The 17,883-nt window shown below is 26.8% G+C and overlaps 2 long non-coding RNA genes across 4 annotated transcripts; one reads left to right on the forward strand and one right to left on the reverse strand.

Annotated features, from left to right (window-relative positions):
* The first annotated feature begins 237 nt into the window (after positions 1-237).
* On the forward strand, positions 238-2,941 carry LOC136076569 (uncharacterized). Its single transcript, XR_010636385.1, has 3 exons — positions 238-1,928; positions 2,011-2,742; positions 2,815-2,941. It is a non-coding gene; the product is annotated as an uncharacterized LOC136076569 (long non-coding RNA).
* A 5,609-nt stretch (positions 2,942-8,550) lies between these two features.
* On the reverse strand, positions 8,551-15,246 carry LOC136077080 (uncharacterized). 3 transcript variants are annotated; one of them, XR_010636812.1, is made up of 3 exons: positions 14,552-15,246; positions 12,381-12,465; positions 8,551-9,402 (listed from the first exon to the last, which is right to left on the reverse strand). It is a non-coding gene; the product is annotated as an uncharacterized LOC136077080 (long non-coding RNA). The 3 variants fall into 3 exon arrangements; XR_010636811.1 differs by having other exon boundaries at positions 12,892-15,246; XR_010636810.1 differs by lacking the exon at positions 14,552-15,246 and having other exon boundaries at positions 12,381-12,885.
* Positions 15,247-17,883: the final 2,637 nt, after the last annotated feature.

Here is a 17,883-nt window from a genome sequence, read left to right on the forward strand (position 1 = left end):
AATATACTTGAATTACATTTGTTACTTAACTTTTCAAGCAATAAATATTGTTTATTTCAACATTATTGTCAAGATTATGTAAATAAACTTTTTATTTGATAATTTATTTTAGTTGCTTCTGGATCAACTTTAAATAATGGTAACTCATTAATTCATATTTTATTATATATAAATGTAGATAAAAAAATGTAAGTTGGAAATTTTTGTAGATTTAAAAGCAGTAAGCTTTTTTCTAAAGGTTCTTTCTATTTTTGGAATAAATCCACTATCACTACATTTGTTCTATGTTTATATAATGTACTTTAATAATTTTTGTCATTTGAAAAAAAATATATCAATGTTAAATAACACCAGGTTGTCGAAAATAGTTATAGTTTAATGATAATGTTGTAGACTATTAGAGCAGATTATAGATCTTTGATCTATTTAATCTATTTAATAACCTACTATCAAAGGGAAAATTTACTATCAGTTGTTTGTTTGTTTTTCTGTTTAGTTGACAACAATGAAGAGAGAGGTAGTATATTTAAAAGGATTTTTATTTTTTTATAAAGTAACTAAAATGTTTTTTAAAATATTGTTGTTAACTTAAAAGTAAAACAGTAGGTTTTTATATTTTTATACAATAAGCCCAAGAACTTATAGTTCTTGGGCTTAACTAAGGTAATACTTAAAATTATATTGTCAATAATAGAGAAGAAATTTAAAATTCTCAGTAAGACAGCTTCTTATTATTTTACCTCAAGTTAGTTTAATTAAAATTTATTTTCTTTAGTTGATCAAGAGAGAGCTAATAAAGGTATTAGTTGCATTAGATTAGTGAATTTATTTTTAAAAAGTTAAGTAGATATTTTAACGTCTATACATTTAAGTGCTTTTATTGTTTAGACACAGAATTGAAGACTGAAATAAGTCAGTGTTTTTGCTATTAGATAATTGTTAATAGGAATTCGTTTATTTGTATTGTAACTGGAATTTCAAAACTTCAAGTACTAAAGCTTTATTTTCTTTTTTCTTTTAGGAGAGTTGGAAAAAAAACTAAGTATAAATTATGTGATTAGTATAGTTAAATAAAGCATTTATATCTGTACACTCAGTAGTCCAAGTCAGTTGTCACATTTTAGAAATTGTCCAGGAGAGAGTAAATAGTAAAATAATTAGTCTTTATTGGCTTTTTTATTCTTGATGGTTAAATTTATGTTTTATTTAATTTGTCTTATTTAATTTGTCTTGAGGCACATGAAATATAATTTTGACAAAAATAAAAAGTTAAATAAAAAAAGTGAAAAGTCATTTCTGAACTACAGACGTTTTTCCTTTGAACATTGTGGGGACACCAGACCCTTTATATTGACCAAACTTTGTTTCAAATTGTTGCAGGAAAACAGTCTTTATACCTATGTAGATACTGAAAAAATTAAAAAGGTCTCATACATAACTCATTTTCACAAAAAACTGGATAACCGACCTTTGTCTCCTGAGGTACAGATATTAAAATTTAAAGTTTTTTTTAGTTTTGGTTTAGTTTATAGTTAATTTTAGTTTAGTTTTAATTAGTTTTAGCTTCAGTTATCTTTTATCTTACTTTAGACAACTTCATGGAAGAAATGAGGGGAATAGGTAAAAAAAATTATAGTTAAATATTTATTTATACGTAAATATAATTCTATCAATTATTCTGAGGTATATTTTTTGTCTTTAGTGTCTGGTAGAAGCATAACTGGTAGGGCTGTGTTTTAAATTTTATTTATTTTTTACGGAGAAATATGTGCAATAGGTGAAAGAATTATTTATTATAAATATGACATTTTTAAACTGTTTGCATTTTACTCATATTTTTATTAAAATTAAATTTCTCACAAGTTTAACTTTTTTTAATTTACTTTTTTTTAATTTATTTTTAGCATCCTCTTCATCCTGTGAAAATGGTGAGGTTATGCTTTATATTTTGATTTTAAAAAATTGCAAATGTTTTTAAATTTTATTATATCCTTCTATTTGTAATTTTAGAGTCGTTAACATTTGAGGAATATGAAAGATATCGCTCCCAACACCCAGGGCCTCTCTCGGAAAGATCCTTCAATAAGTGGCGAAGTAATGGCGGTATGGATGAGCCATCTTTCAAATGGAGGGCTCATCCATACCGGGGTGTTGGGAGACACCGAAGAAAAAACAGCAACCAAAAGATTGTAAATGTCTTCTATCAGTGAAGATATTTATAACTTTTTGGTTGCCGTTTTTTCTTTGGTGACTTTTTTTTAATTTTGTTATTTTTTTTTTAATTTGTAATTTTTTATTTTTTAATTATATACTATTGTTTGTATTTGGTTTGTTTTTGTCTTTTTTAATTAAAATTTTATTTGTTTTTCACCAATTAAACTTAAATATAGTTAAATTGATTCACTAGCCAATCATCATAATAGGATGCTACATTCTATTTGTTAAAAATAATTAATTGGTAGTTTAATTTATTGAAAACACTGCTTTTAAAATTTACTATAAGCCAAGACTATTTAGCTATATAAATGCAATTTATTTATATCTATTTGATTTTTTATCTTTAATGTTTTTAGTTTGGCTCCTTGAAGCATTTTTTTTTTCTTTTTAATTAAAATATTTTAAATCTATTGTAATGTCTTTTAAATATAACTAAAGTTTACTAAAAGCCAACGTCATAAAACAACACCGACAAGTTGCATCATGACAGCAGTTTAAGTATGACAACAGGCTACCAAATAGCAGGTAAATTGTTTTCCAGTTTGTTTGTTTTGTTTTTCTTTTATGTCTACTTATCTGTTACAATTTTTATTTTAGGTTTGTCATGTGACGCATTAATGCAATATAAAAGATCAAAGTTTACATATTTTTTACAATTTGTAATACACATTAGGGTAGAGTGATTTTGAAAATTTTTGAAATTTGATTTGCCTGAGCAGCAAATTAATATCTTTTGGTGAAAAAAGAACCTTACTCTTTTTTTTTTATAGTTTAGATAAGTTCTTGAGGTGTTCCCCTTTGGATTCTAAACTTTTGATGGGTCCCAATATTGTTTAAATTTTTTTTTCTAAACTATATTAACTTGATACTTAAGAGAAACAAAATAATATACTGATTTTGAAAATAATATTTGTTTTTATTAAAAAATTAAAATTAAAAAAGTAGAGTTGTTTTTTTCATCAAAAACCCCCGTCCTCAACAAAACGTGGGTTTTAAGGTATATTTTTGCAAGTATTTTTTTCACTAAAAAATTTTTCTAATAAAATTATTATTTATAAAACAAGCATTTTTTTCTGCTTTTTTTGAGTCCAACGTTGATATGGTTTAGAAAAAAAAATTCTAAAATATTAGGACCTGTCAAGAATTTAAATTCCAAAGAGGACCCTCTAGATCTCATTAAAATCAAAAAATATTTTTTTACTTTTATCTTATAATTAATAGACATTTATTCGTGTCTCAGTAATATTGGTTTTTAAACTCTTTTTTTTTTTCTATGAAAATCGCTCCACCCTAATACACATGTTTGATTGTAAATCGACTTTTTTTTGTTTGAAACGTATTTGTACTCAATTGCTTAGTTATTTATAATAAATTTATTTAGTTGTGTGCATTTATCGTTTTAAAGACAATTTCCTTTTTTAAAGAAACATGTATCAAGGGGATACCAAAAAATTAATAACTCATAAATAAATTACTTCACTTCATATTAATCTTATTAATTAAAGTTCATGTTATAAAAAATATAACAAGAATTTAGCTTTAATCTTTCGTCAATTTAAGGCATGATGAAGTGTTATTATTTTGTGTCAGTAACTAAAAACGTATTGTGTTGAACTTAGTAATGTCTAGGAAAATGGTTCGGCCATACACTGATATGACCTATGTCAGTTGTAAATTACTCAAATAACGTTAAATAATTGGTAAATTAATTTATTTTAATTTTACAGATAGTTTAATTTTTTAATTTGAAGGAGTTTTTCTTACAGGGTATTAGTTAAGGTACCGCAACTTTAAATTGTGGAAAACAGCCACTATAAATTAACAGACCGACCGTAACCCGTATTACGGGTTGCTTTCTGCTAGTTATTATTATTATGCTATAATTTATACCATCATACGTCTTTACACGTCATCAGTTTATAACTATTGGTAAATGTCCCGCACGATTGTATGTATATACAGTTATTATTAAAGTGAAATATGTTGATTAAATTTGATTTCATTTGATTTGATTTAAACGAATTCAGTTTTTCTGCAATTCGTTAGCCTAAAAAATATATAAAGTTTAAGTAGATTTACATATATACAGTATGTACAGAAGTACATAAATACATGTTTTTTCTAAATTGTAATAAATAATTAAAAAAAATTATTTTTTATTGATAACTAATTTAGTGAGTACACTCAAACCTCTTTTTATGCGGTCCTTTTTTATGCGATACCATATTTGTGCGTTTTGTTTTATGCGATTTTTTTTGTGCGATCTCATATAATTTAATTTTTGAACGCGCAATAATTTCAATCTCAACGATTAAAATGTGTAATATGTATGTACATATTTCATTATATAGTTACTGTTATGAACATGCAACCACAAATTGCGTTACATTGTCAGACTACGAAGGAGAATTTTGATAAGTTTTATATGTATAAAATAAATAAGTATGTAAATAAAATATTTAAAAATGCTCACATGTGTTTTTTCTAAAGCTAATTTTTTTTATGCGGTCCGTATCTAACCGTATAAAAAAATGTTTTAATATTGTTTCGAAAACTATTTTTTGTTGGTACTCCTGAAGTTTTATGTGATTTTTTTTATGCGTTTTCTTTTATGCGATCCCTATTTACCGCACAAAAAGAGATTTGAGTGTATTATTTTTTGCAAAAATTAGCTAAAATAAATTAAAGGTCTTTAATATTTAGAAATAAAAAACACGCTCTAATATATAAAAATACAAAATAACAAATAAAGTAAACCTATGAATTAACGTAAAAATTTTTAAAAAAAATAATTTTAATATAATTTTACTTTCGTTTTTTTTTTCGAATAACGAAATTTTCTTTTCCAATATTTCTTTTCAACTCAAATAAACTTATTATATTGACACCATTTTCCTTTAGTAGTTCTTTGACTACTAAAGGAAAATGGTGTCAATATAATAAGTTTATTTGATCTGCCCACCATTGCGTGGCATTTTACTTGCACTATCAATTATATTATATTTTCTTGCGAGACTAGAGTAGTTAATTTTTTCTCCACTTTTATAAAGATTTACCTCCTCAATGACATAAATTCAGTTGGTCTTTATATGCATGTGGTGATCCAACATGTTTTTTAGGTTTTATTACACCCTATCATTACAAAAATGCTTTTGTTAACCTTTGTAGATTATTGTGTGTACTTTGATTATAAAAATTTTGATTTAAAGTTAAGACTAGTAATTATAAAACTTGAATCATTAAATGAAAAAATTTGAATATAAGAATGAAATATTGGTATATATCATACACACACATACACACACACACACACACACACACACACACACACACACACACTTTTATCATTCACACAAACACTTTTTTTTAATTTACCCCAAATTATTATGATGCCTCAGTGGCCCATTGTACCTATACACACTTGTGAACAATTATAAATATATGAAATGTTTACTTTATCTACTTTTTCTCTAAACTTATAAGATCGCTGTTCTGCTTGCTCAAATGTTTCCATACTTGCAGCTAGGCGATGCTTATTTCTAGTTTGAAGGGAAATATTATTTCCATATGTGCTAAATGTTATGAAAAATAACTAAAATTATATTTTCAAAAATTTATTATTGCTTTTTAACTTTAGAAACATATATTTACCTTACAACTGAGGTTTCTTTCCATGGATTTTCAATATTCGTTACAGTGTCTTTAATTAAATGTTTTTCTTGCTTGCGCATTTCTTTTGGGGAATTGATTTTTAAATTTAATATTTGGGAATAAGTTTTTGTAAATGTTGTTTGAAACGTGTTTTGGTATTCTTTATCAAGTTTTGTTATTATTGTGTTTGTAATGTCATTTAACATTAGTTCTTTTTGTTTTAGACCATTTTGAATGCAACAGATTGATATGACTTGCATTGAATCGGGAATTTTGATAACATATATCGAAACCTAAGGTTATTTAGGCATCCAAAGCAATCTTTTATTGCATGATTTGTTTTTTGCTCTTTTGTTAAACAGTACCATCTTTCAAATGAAAATTCTTGCATAACCTCAGTTTTTGTTGATGAACTTTTTTTCCCCCAACAAAAAACAAAAAGACCATATAGTACTACAAACTTATTGTCGTTTTCAATTTGAAATTGGTTTTGAAACTGCATATACTGATACTTATATTTTCTTGAAGTATATACTTTTAGACTTTCATCAAATCCCTTATTTATTTTTATGTTAAAAGCATTATATGCAGCTATTTTTGCAAATCCACTAGTTTGAGGATGTATTATAGATACCATTGTAAATTTCTTTATATGGTTTAAGTATCTATATAAAAGCTTCATAAAAAAGAATTCACCAATTGAATAATTTATCGAGTGATTTAAGCTAAAATTACGGTTTATTTAAAATGTTAACATTAGCTATAATTTCCAGACCTGTAAAATCTCAAGTTCTTGGACTCTATTTTTTAATTTAGACCTTACTTGGTGCTGAAAATATCTTAATTATTGCAAAGACATTTAAACAATAGAAAGTTCATTGAGAAAATAGAAGAAAAAGAGCTCCCAGCATTTCATTCTTTTGAGTACTTTTACTTAATAAGTGGGTAACATAGTAATTTTGAGTAAAAATAACATGTTTTTTATAAAATTATCAGCTTTAAACACTCTATAATTGTTATAGCTCTTTGATCTATAACCATGCCCAAATTAAGGATATTTTTAATTTCATTTACGCCAATTTGATGCAAACCGACAGAGCAAAATCGCAAAATACCTCAAATATACTCTTTACAAAAACTCTTTACATTTTTTATGAAAACTATATCTGCTTGTATTTTTTTATTAACAAAAAAAAAATACAAGCAGATATAGTTTTCATAAAAAATAATGAATTCAAATTTATTTAATCTCAATCAAAACCTAAGTTATAGATGTTAGGAATTTAGTTGAAATTCTTGGTTTAAATTTTACTGAGTTGCCTTAACTACGCCGAGCAGGGTAAGTTGGCAAAATTTTAACGGGGTAAGTTGGCTCATAGTAATTACTATGGAAAAAAATACATATTTTTATAAAATTATTATTACTTTTTTTTTTTTTAATTTTTAACAATAATGAAAAAATTTATTCTTACCAAAAAATTAAAAAGAAATTTTTTTAAATTTTTTTAACACAGATAAAATGTGGGCTACCGTTTTGGCTTTAATACGGACTAATATTTGATAGCAGCTAAAAGTAATATTAAATTTTGGGGTAGATTGTTGCTAAAATTAATAGCAAAAAAATTTCTAATAATTTTGCACTAAATAGTGCATTAATAATCATTTGAAGAGTTTGCGCCATCTTACCCCGTGGTGGGATAAGTTGGCGCTAACTTTTTTTTTTCGGAAAGGCCCCAAGAATTTTTTTTGTAAATGAATATTTTATAAGTTACCCTAATTCATACTCTTTAAAACTACATTTTGATATTTTCAAAAAAAAAATGTACTGTTAGGGCTGCAGAGCTCATAGAGTAAAAACAGAGCCAACTAGCCCCGGTCTCCCTTACAATTAGTTTAATTTTGTTTTTACTTGCCCATACAATATTGCAATAAAATAAATAACAATGAATGAAAGAGAAATGTATTATTATCTCTGTGGGAATAATTATCTCTGTGGGAATAAAAATCTCGTGTATTATTATCTCTGTGGGAATAAAAAAAATTGGAGTCATCTGCAAAAAGAATACAATTGAATAGGTCTGTTGCTAAATTTAAATGATTAATGTAAACTAGGAGCAACAGTGATCCTAAAATAGAGCCCTGGGGAACCCCACAAGTTACGGCAGTCGGGAATGTTTGTTTTTATTCATACACAATAAATTGTTTTCTATTGGTCAAATAACTTTTGAACCAGTTTTTTTTTTTACTTCATAGTGTTCAAGATTTTTTATTAGTATATTATGATGAACAGTATCGAAACCTTTTGACAGATCAATGAAGACTAAAAAAGGTAAAGTACCCAGTTAACCATTCCAACTGGGTCCCAGGTGGGACCCAACTGGTGAAAATGCTGGGACCCATTGTGATTCTGTCAGTGGGATCCAACTGGGTCTCATCTGGGATTAGTCTGGGTTTTTGACGGCAAATCCCATATTGAACCCAGATATTTTTTCAATTACCTCGGGTTTTCTCAATTTTTTATAGTTTGTTATACGCAGATTTTTTTATCTGGAAATGTGACAATATTTTGATAAAAAAGCGTCGCATTTTATATATTAAATTTACCGTCAGGGCAATAAAATGTGTTAGGCAAAATGAATATTTGGTCTGACATAATTTTTACGAATCAATCGAAAAAACAGATTTGAATTTCATAATATTTTTAAGCAACAAAAAATTATTATAATACAATGATTAGATGCCAAACTGTTTTATGATAGTAATATTCTGCCACAGTAGTTCTTTCATATCGCCACCATAATCGCATGACAAAATTCTGCTTTAAAGTTTATCGTTTCGTTTCTTTAGTACTTTCATCCACTTTTACACTAATTTTAAAAATTAAAGATAAACATTTAAATAATATAATATTTATAGCATATATATTTACAAAGTTTAGATAAAAATATTTATTGATAATATTATTTAGAGTGTACAATGCAGCGTGCCATACCATGCCATATCTTGCTAATAACTAACCAACACTAGGCAAACAAAAACACACGTACAAATCACAAGCTCAATACAGTATATAAATCGATATACGAGTTATAACTAAGATACCCATAGCCAGATTGAAGTAGAGACCCAGGGCAGGACAATTAATTATTCTCATAGTTTGTTGTTACAAAAATAACATAAATAGAAAACAAAATAAACATAACATATATAATAAAACACAAAAATAAATATTGGAGAACTGAAGCCTCTATGGCACCATGAATAACGGTGTTTCAACTTCTTCAGTTGCCATCATCTAGTTTTAAAGTTTGTTCAGTTTTTCTTTTAACCAGGCATCCTGCAGGGAATCTAAAACCAAGTTATTTTACGGTTAATGTTTGATGTTATTAATTAGGTATGACATAAATAGACTTGTAAACAACAGTAATACAACATGACTACTATGTTACCATTTAAAATTTAAAAACTTGACTCGAGTTAACATAACATCAAACCCTTAAATCAGTTGGTGAGGGTTTAATATCTTTTACATAACTTAATAAATGCAAAAGTAATCAATATCAATAACATTTTGATTATATCTAATTAAACAATAATCGTTTTAGGCAACATTATTACTTGAAAATAATTATTTGTTATAATTTAAACATATTGAAAAAAATTAAAAACATTTGTAGTTTGACCACAATAAATTTTGTATTAAAATCATTTTCACAATTAAAATTTACAATTATAAACAAGTGTTGAGTAATATATATTAATATATGTAATAGCTATATTCATGATTATTCAAACATAACGTACTTAAGTTATCGTGAACAAAAATTTGTTGTTTAATTCCATGTTGTCTTTGAGTTACATTATGTGATTGTATATTAAATTTATTTCACAGCAAATTCTAAAAAATATACAACACCCTAATAAATTGGTTTAAAAAATCATTATACAAAGATAACTTTTAAACTTTACTACATTGTGACAATGGCAGCATGTATTGATGACAATACATGCTGACATTAAACTATTAAAAATTGACTACTGAAATAATATTGCATGAATAACATACACACTTTACCATGTATATATATATTATTACTAGTAAATATTATTCTACTAGTCGACAGATACATGAAAATAAAAATAAAAACAAACTACCATTGAGTTACCAAATGAAGTTTATGTGAAAAATCCTTCAAATATTCCAAATCATGTCAAACTACTATATATGTAGTTTTTAAAAAGTTTTTTATCATATAAATTCATAAACTTTTAATGAAAATAATGTAAAACAAATTATTCTTGATCTAAAAATGTGCTATAATAATACCATTCACATTTCCTAGCAATTCACAGTCCATCTTCTAATCACAGAATTTATCTATTCACAGAAGTCCAGGTCAATAATAGGAAAAACCTGTATATCTTACAAATTCTATATATTTTTGATATACAGAAATAATTTTATTTATTTTATCAAACTCAGTAAACTAATAGTTTGAGATATTAAAGCTCGGGAAAAATAAATCTTTCCTGAACTTTCTGAAACAAAAATATTCAAAATAATGTTGTCAGATTAAGTGTAAACTTACTAGATTTAGATGAACTATTTCATGGGAGATTTTACATAACTTTCATGTGTAAAAAACTAACATTTCTTAATCATAAATCAACACAAGCCAACTATCAAAACAAAATATAGGTACTATTGAACCTCTTAAAAAAATTTAATAATGTTTTATACAATAATAACATTTAAAAAAATTTATTGCCAAAAAAATTTGATATCTTTCTTATAACTTTGTAAATAAATATATTATATATGACTATACCATATAATAACACATTGAAAATTGACTTACTATAGCAAGTGCAAATACAAAAACATTCATGATTATTCAAACATCCAGTTTTTGCAATATTTAATATCAAAACTAAATTTTCAATTTTATATTGCACCAAAGAAGCATTTTATGATTGTATATTTAATTTATTTCACAATATATTCTAAAAAACATTATAAAACATTCTGTGATAATTAATTAAAAAACATATTAAAACCTAAAAACTCAACATTTAGACCAAATTGTTTCTTAAACAAATGTCTGAATATTGCTATCAAAATGCACTTTTTTTATTACGGATTAAAGATCGATCAATATGTAAAATAGACGCAATAAACTGTGGAGGCACCACACCTTTTTAAAAGTGTTTCTTATCTTATTTTTCAAAAACTTTTATTGAAAACAATGCCGATGAAACTGCTCTTGATAAAAAATACACGCTACCATTATACTGTTCACAGAAGTCCCTTACCAACCCAATTTTTATGTATACCAAGTTTATTGCAAATAAAATATGCAAATACATACATACAATAAATAATTGAGATATAAAATGTTGGGCAAAAGTTACCTAAGCTTAACTCAAATGAAAAAATGAATTTGAAAATCAATTCAAAATAATTTTAAATAAAATTTTATTTAAAATTATTATTTTGCAAAGAACTATTTTGTGACGCCTTTTAATCTATTTTTCCCTTTTTTCGACAATCACTATCACGATCCTGTGAATTAGTAAACCTCTTTGATAGTTCTGCCTCAATTTGCTTTTTATTTGCATCTTGAGTAGTTTCATTGACATTCACACTATCTGAAAAAAAATTTTTTTTTCAATTTTAGAAAATAATAGCTTTAAGTACACATATTAGATATAATTAAATGTAATTACTAAATAAATTTAGATACCAAAAAAAGTCATGACCTGTTGGTTCGAAAAAAACCAATGCTAACCCACCAAAAAGTTATAGATTTCTGCTCACAAATTAGAATTGTATTGATTTTGACCATTTCAGGGTCAAAATTAAAACAAATGAAAGAGGGCAAGCTGAATTTTACAATGTATTACAATGCATATATATATATATATATATATATATATATATATATATATATATATATATATATATATATATATATATATATATATATATATATACACATATGTATTTGTTAATATCAACATTAACATCGCTAATGCAAAAGATTACTGTTCAATAAACTCTTCACTGCTATCAGAGTCAACTTCGCTTGTGTCGCTTTTATCAGCTTTTAAAACATTTATTCTAAATATTTTATAAATTATTTAAAGAAACTAATAAATTATTTGAGTAGACACTGCTGCATATATAAACATATAGCCATATATACATATAAGTATAAATAATTGTAAATATAAATATATCATATATATAAAACATATAGTATGTATATATAAAGATATGGTAGTATGGTATTGCAGGTTTGTAAGTCTCAAAAGACAGGAATTACAACTATTAGTTACAAAAGAACTAACTTTTATTTGGACTACTACTATGTTTTCTCTTTGTAAGATCAAGGAGGCAGGAAGGAAACTTTCTGCTTACTTCCTTATTTACTATTTCTAACTGCTATGTTCCTCAAGAATATTTAGTACAGTTTTTGTAGACTACACTAACAAAATTTTATGGAACTCACCTTCTTCGTTTTTTGTTATTTTCAACTTCAAGGTTCGAAGTGTCTTCAGCCAATATTGCTTTCTGACAAGCCTCGGGAAGTGAATCTAAAACAACATTATTTTTTAATATTAATGTTTGTCTTGACTTGGAATGACTTTTATAGACTTGTTTCATCAGTTTTAATGTGAAATGACATGATTAAAATTTAAATACTAATAACTTAAAAAAATATTTATATCACAATACAACTTTATTTTTTAACCATATGTATAAGGCATGCAAAATAAAATTTATATAATTATAAAAAAAAAAACAGTTACCAGCTTTAGCCAAAATTCATGCAGTATAAGTAGGTCAATTTAACTCTGCCTCTAAACACCGACTTTTTGCCTGAGAAAAACTTTCTGGATTTTTTAGAGGCCAGTAAGACTTGACTAAATGTGCCTGGTACCCCGTTCAGACCTGGGGACCCGGTAATTCTGCAGTACCCGGCACCGGATATCATGAAAGAAAATTTTAATAACAATTACCTTAAATACTGTAACTATATGTTTAAGTGGTACTTTAAATTGTGTTGAAATATTATTAACAAAATTTCTTTAAGTTTTAACTTTAACCAATAAGCTTTTTGATATAAGTCTAAGAGTGTTATGGAGTCAATAACCATTTTTTTGTGTGATTTAATTTTGAAGCTCTTGATGATTTTCGCATTAACGAGGTTAATGCGAAAATCATTAAGATTTTTAAAAAGTTAAAGACGGCAAGTGATTCCAAGCATTAACAACCATTAACAACCTAGACGGTTAAGACGGCAAGTGATTCCAAACATTAACAACCTATTAGTTATTATTTAATATTAGGAAACTTGATATATTACGCAAACTTAATTAGTGAAATTAATCAACATTATTTTGTGAAAATAATGTAACCCTAGAGATTTTTCAAGATTTTATACCACTTTTTAAAATATGGACTTGTTGCCGGGTACCCGGACTCGAACCCAGTTATTTCTTCTGGGTACCCAGAATGTAATGAAAAAAAAGGTACAGTAGAATGCAATAAATAAGAATATATAAAAAAAGCAAGTAAAGAAATATCATAAAATTTTATTAAAGTTAGTATAGATGCATCTGAGGAATAACTAGAAATCCATTTTAAATGGTAACTTTTAAAATGGTCTACTTTTAACATAATCAAGATAATTTTCACAAAGTGATGGACTCAAAAGAGTACGTATAGCAACAGATAAATCCAAGAAGTTTAAATAAACATCATTTGGCAAGGTACCTTTTAAAATTACCGGACCAGTATATAACAGAAACTGACATAATTCAGTAGCTTCCCAGTATTTAAATTCCCATATTAAGCGAGGTTTGCGTGAAAATTCTTTTGGTAAATGATGTTTAAATAAAACTAGTTTTTCAGAAAAGGTTGTTAATGATGTTTTTGATAAACTTTGATTTTTTTTACTCCCATGCACTTAATCATTCTTCTAACTACTCCTAAGCATACTATTCATATAATCAAGTGGAAAAGATGAAACCATTCCAAATGATAAACCTAAAAATCAATCTAAATATCAATTTATCAATGTGATGCTTTTTATCTGCTTGCATATGAAAACTTTTGAGAGTTCTAAGTGGAGCTGATAAATTAGGAAGAACAATTTTTCCAAACCATTGACCTTTTTGTAAACATCACTCACAGCTATGATATGCAGTATGAGATTTCAAACCCTTAAAAATGCTCTTGCAGGGGCATCGCATATTACTGCATCTAGTTTTACGATTAACTTATGACCTTTATTATCCTCAAATGGTGACTTTTCTAGATATTTCCACTCTGCTAAGTCTTTCAAATAGTCAGTTATTGGATTAGGTTTACTGTTACTGCAAATATTTTTAAAGAAAACGTGATAAATATTTTATTAGTACAAACAAATAAAGTTAAACGGAAAAACACCTAATAATTTTTGTGATTACTTACTATTATTTACAAATAATTTACAATATACATTAAACATTTTCTCATATAAAACCTTATATTATAACTTATAATATCAGCTACAGTATTTATAATATAAGTAATATATTATAAATTATATAACTTAAAGAAAAACGTAAAACATTTATGCATTTGTAAATAACATGTAAAGTTTAGATATGACAGTGTTACTTAGTAAAACCTTACCATATTTTGTAAAGTGACATTGAGATTGATTGAGATTTGCTTGAAAAAGATAATTAAAAACGAAACACACTAACATTAGTTTATTTTGTTTTCGTAACTAGTGGTCGTAGTGACTGAGCCATAACTGTAAGTCAACCATATAAACTAATTTGAAAAATTTTCAACATTTGTCTATCACATAAAAAAACATTTTACAAGTCTGTAAAAAAGTAAACGTTGACATACTCTTGAAATTATTCATGGCTATGAAATTTACAGCATTTAAAAAGTTTAAGAGTATGCCACTTTTTTTTTTCTTCATATTTACACTTTTAATATAAATTAAAAACTGATATGTTACATATCAGTTTTAAATTTATTTACATATTATGTAAATTTTTTTTTTTTTTAAAAATACAATAAAAAAACCAAATGAAGTTCCTGTGTATATTTACTCCAAATTCTTACTGCATATGACATTTTAAAAGAACCTTGTAATTTTATTTCAACAAAACTTTTTAATAAAAACGATGCCAAAAAAACAGCTTTGATTAGAAAATACACGCTTCCATCAATTCAAACCAGCCGCAAACCATTTACGGAAGCCCATGCCGATCCCAGAAAAAACCCAGATTTTATTTATATGGGACCCATCTGGCACCCAGAACAAATCCCAGCCCGAACCCAATCCCAGTAATCCCAGCTCAATCCCAGTCAATCCCAGCTAGGACCCAGTTGGGCTGGTTAACTGGGTAGTTACTACTGAATGGATTTGATATTTGAATGACTAGTTCAACCACTGCATGTTCCGTTGAATTTTAAAACCAAATTGTTTTGAATACAAAATGTCATTTTCTAATAAGTGATTAAAAATCCTATTGTACATTATTCTGTCAAGTAATTTTGAAAAACAAGGTAAAATAAATATAAGCCAATAATTAGAGGTATTTGTGTCATCCCCGGACTTAAATATTGGCGTGATTCGTGCAATTCGTAGCTTTTTAGGGATAATACCAGTTTTAAATGAAAGATTAAATATGTGAAATAACGAGAGCACTAATATATTATATACTGACTTTACAACATTAACGTTAATTTTATCAAATCCAGCACTTTTGTTAATTTTAAGGTAAAAAAAGGCGGTTTGCAATTCGATTAGTTTTAAATTAGGTTCATCCATTACTTTATTGTAATATTTTAAATTAGATTCAAATGGTGTTAAATTTACAGGAATTTTAATTTTATAAGAAGCTGTTTAGTTTTTCAGCAATAATTGATATATCAAAAGTTGTGTTTTTATCAATTGTTATTTTTATTTGGCAGAATGTTTCTCGCATAATTATTTTTTCCAATTTTTCTTTAATTACACTCCATGTTTTTTTAGTGTTTCCGATGGCTTTACTTATTATTTTTGCATAATAAAGCATTTTTAAGTTCCTTTTTGTTTTTTCAAATATATTTTTATAATTTTTATATGTCATTTCGTTTTTATAAGTTTTTTTTTCGAGTACTTACCGTGGTGTGACAAACAAAGTCCTATGCTGTAAGAAGTCCTAATGTAACAAATGATAAATTTTGTATATTATAAAATAAATATTTTGAGAAAATACTTTTGGTTATTTTAACTAAATGCTTTATAAAAAACTTTCCATAAAAAAATTTACTGGATTGGTGGAGAATTCGGCCAATCAGAGTATTTGTTTTACTGAGATGTAAATAGTCAACATAAGTTGGTGTCATATTGAACATTGCGTCAAAAATTGTATAGGGAAGAGTTAGTTCGTTTATGGTATAAATCTTGTTGTTAAAAAACTATTTTGATCAATAATGGCACATGAACGTTGTAAGTTTGAAACTTGCATGTTAAAACGATAGATTTACACGTAAAAACTAATATTTTTACGAAAAATTTGACGTGACTTTTTTTTTTCCTCTTTTTTACCGTATACAAAAGAAAGTCCAAGACTTAAAAAATAATTTAATTTTTTGTTTTAGGCCTAAAAAGATCTTACAAGCCATATTCACAACAGGATACGGATGAAGCATTGGATAAAGTAAAAAAGAAGACTATGCAGCATCAAAACTTATTAAAATACTTAAGACAACCCTTGTTCGACGAACACAAGGCCGAGCAAAGAGTCAAATAGGGCGTCCAACAATTTTTGATAAAACCGTAGAGGTTAAAATTGAAAATTGGCTAATTGATATGGCAAATGTTAGTATGCCAGTCACAAAGAAACTTCTTCTTAAGGGTGCAACTATTTTAGCACATAAAATGATACTTGACCAAAAAGTAATTGGCACTCGTTGAGCACGCAATTTTTTCAAGAGACAGTCAACACTTTCGACTCGAAAGGCTCAGACACTTCCAAAATATTGAACACTTGTTTCCAAACAAGATATTAAAACGTGGTTCCAAAAAAAAAACAGATTATATGGATAAAAATGATTTAGTGTCTGTGTTTGAGGATACCAATTGAATTCGGAATCTTGATGAGTCATCTTTTGATCTGTGTCCATCTATTAAAAATGCAAAATTTATTTGCACCACCTTTGATTTTGTATCCATATGAAAGACGAATTCCACCATAAATTGCAGCTGACTTTCCTAAAGATTAGGTTATGGGTAAATCAGTCAAAGGTTACCAGATGTCCCAAACATTTTACGATTATATATCTGGACCTTTAATTGATTTTTTAAGGAAAAATAATTTCCTATTGCCAATAATTCTTTTTTTAGATGGCCACAAATCACATTTAACCTTAGATTTGGGACAATTTTGCAGAGAAAATGGTATTGTCATCATTTGTTTGCCACCTAATAGCACCCATTTTGCACAACCATTGGACCGAGTTTACTTTCATGTTGCAAAAGATATTTGGACCAACATAGTTACAGAAAGGAGAATGCAAAACCATAGTTGCTCTACCATAAAGGACATTTGCGCCCCTGCTCCAGACTGCAATTGCTAAAACACAGGAAAATCCAACATTAATACCAAATGGATTTAAATGCTGCGGTTAGTGTCCTTTTTACTAGAAAGTTTGGATCTTACAAAAGTTCCGTTAAGTGTACAAAAAATAAAATTCACAGGGATCTCATAGAATTCGCTGAAACTCCAGTTATAGCCGAACAGTTAAGTCCAATCGATAAAGCCAAAAATGATTTAGAAACTGATATGAAACATGGCCGATTAAAATCATTTAGAGCCCATTCTAATCTTATGTATTGGACAGGTGCAATAGAACAAGAAACCTTATTTTATTACTGGCAGAAGAAAATGGACAAAATAGAAGGTGTTGATCCCAAAACTTGAGAAAAGAACATGGTTCTAGAAACGCCATTAGAGGAA

The sequence above is a fragment of the Hydra vulgaris genome, chromosome 02, assembly GCF_038396675.1.
Source record: "Hydra vulgaris chromosome 02, alternate assembly HydraT2T_AEP".
Lineage (NCBI taxonomy): Eukaryota > Metazoa > Cnidaria > Hydrozoa > Anthoathecata > Hydridae > Hydra > Hydra vulgaris.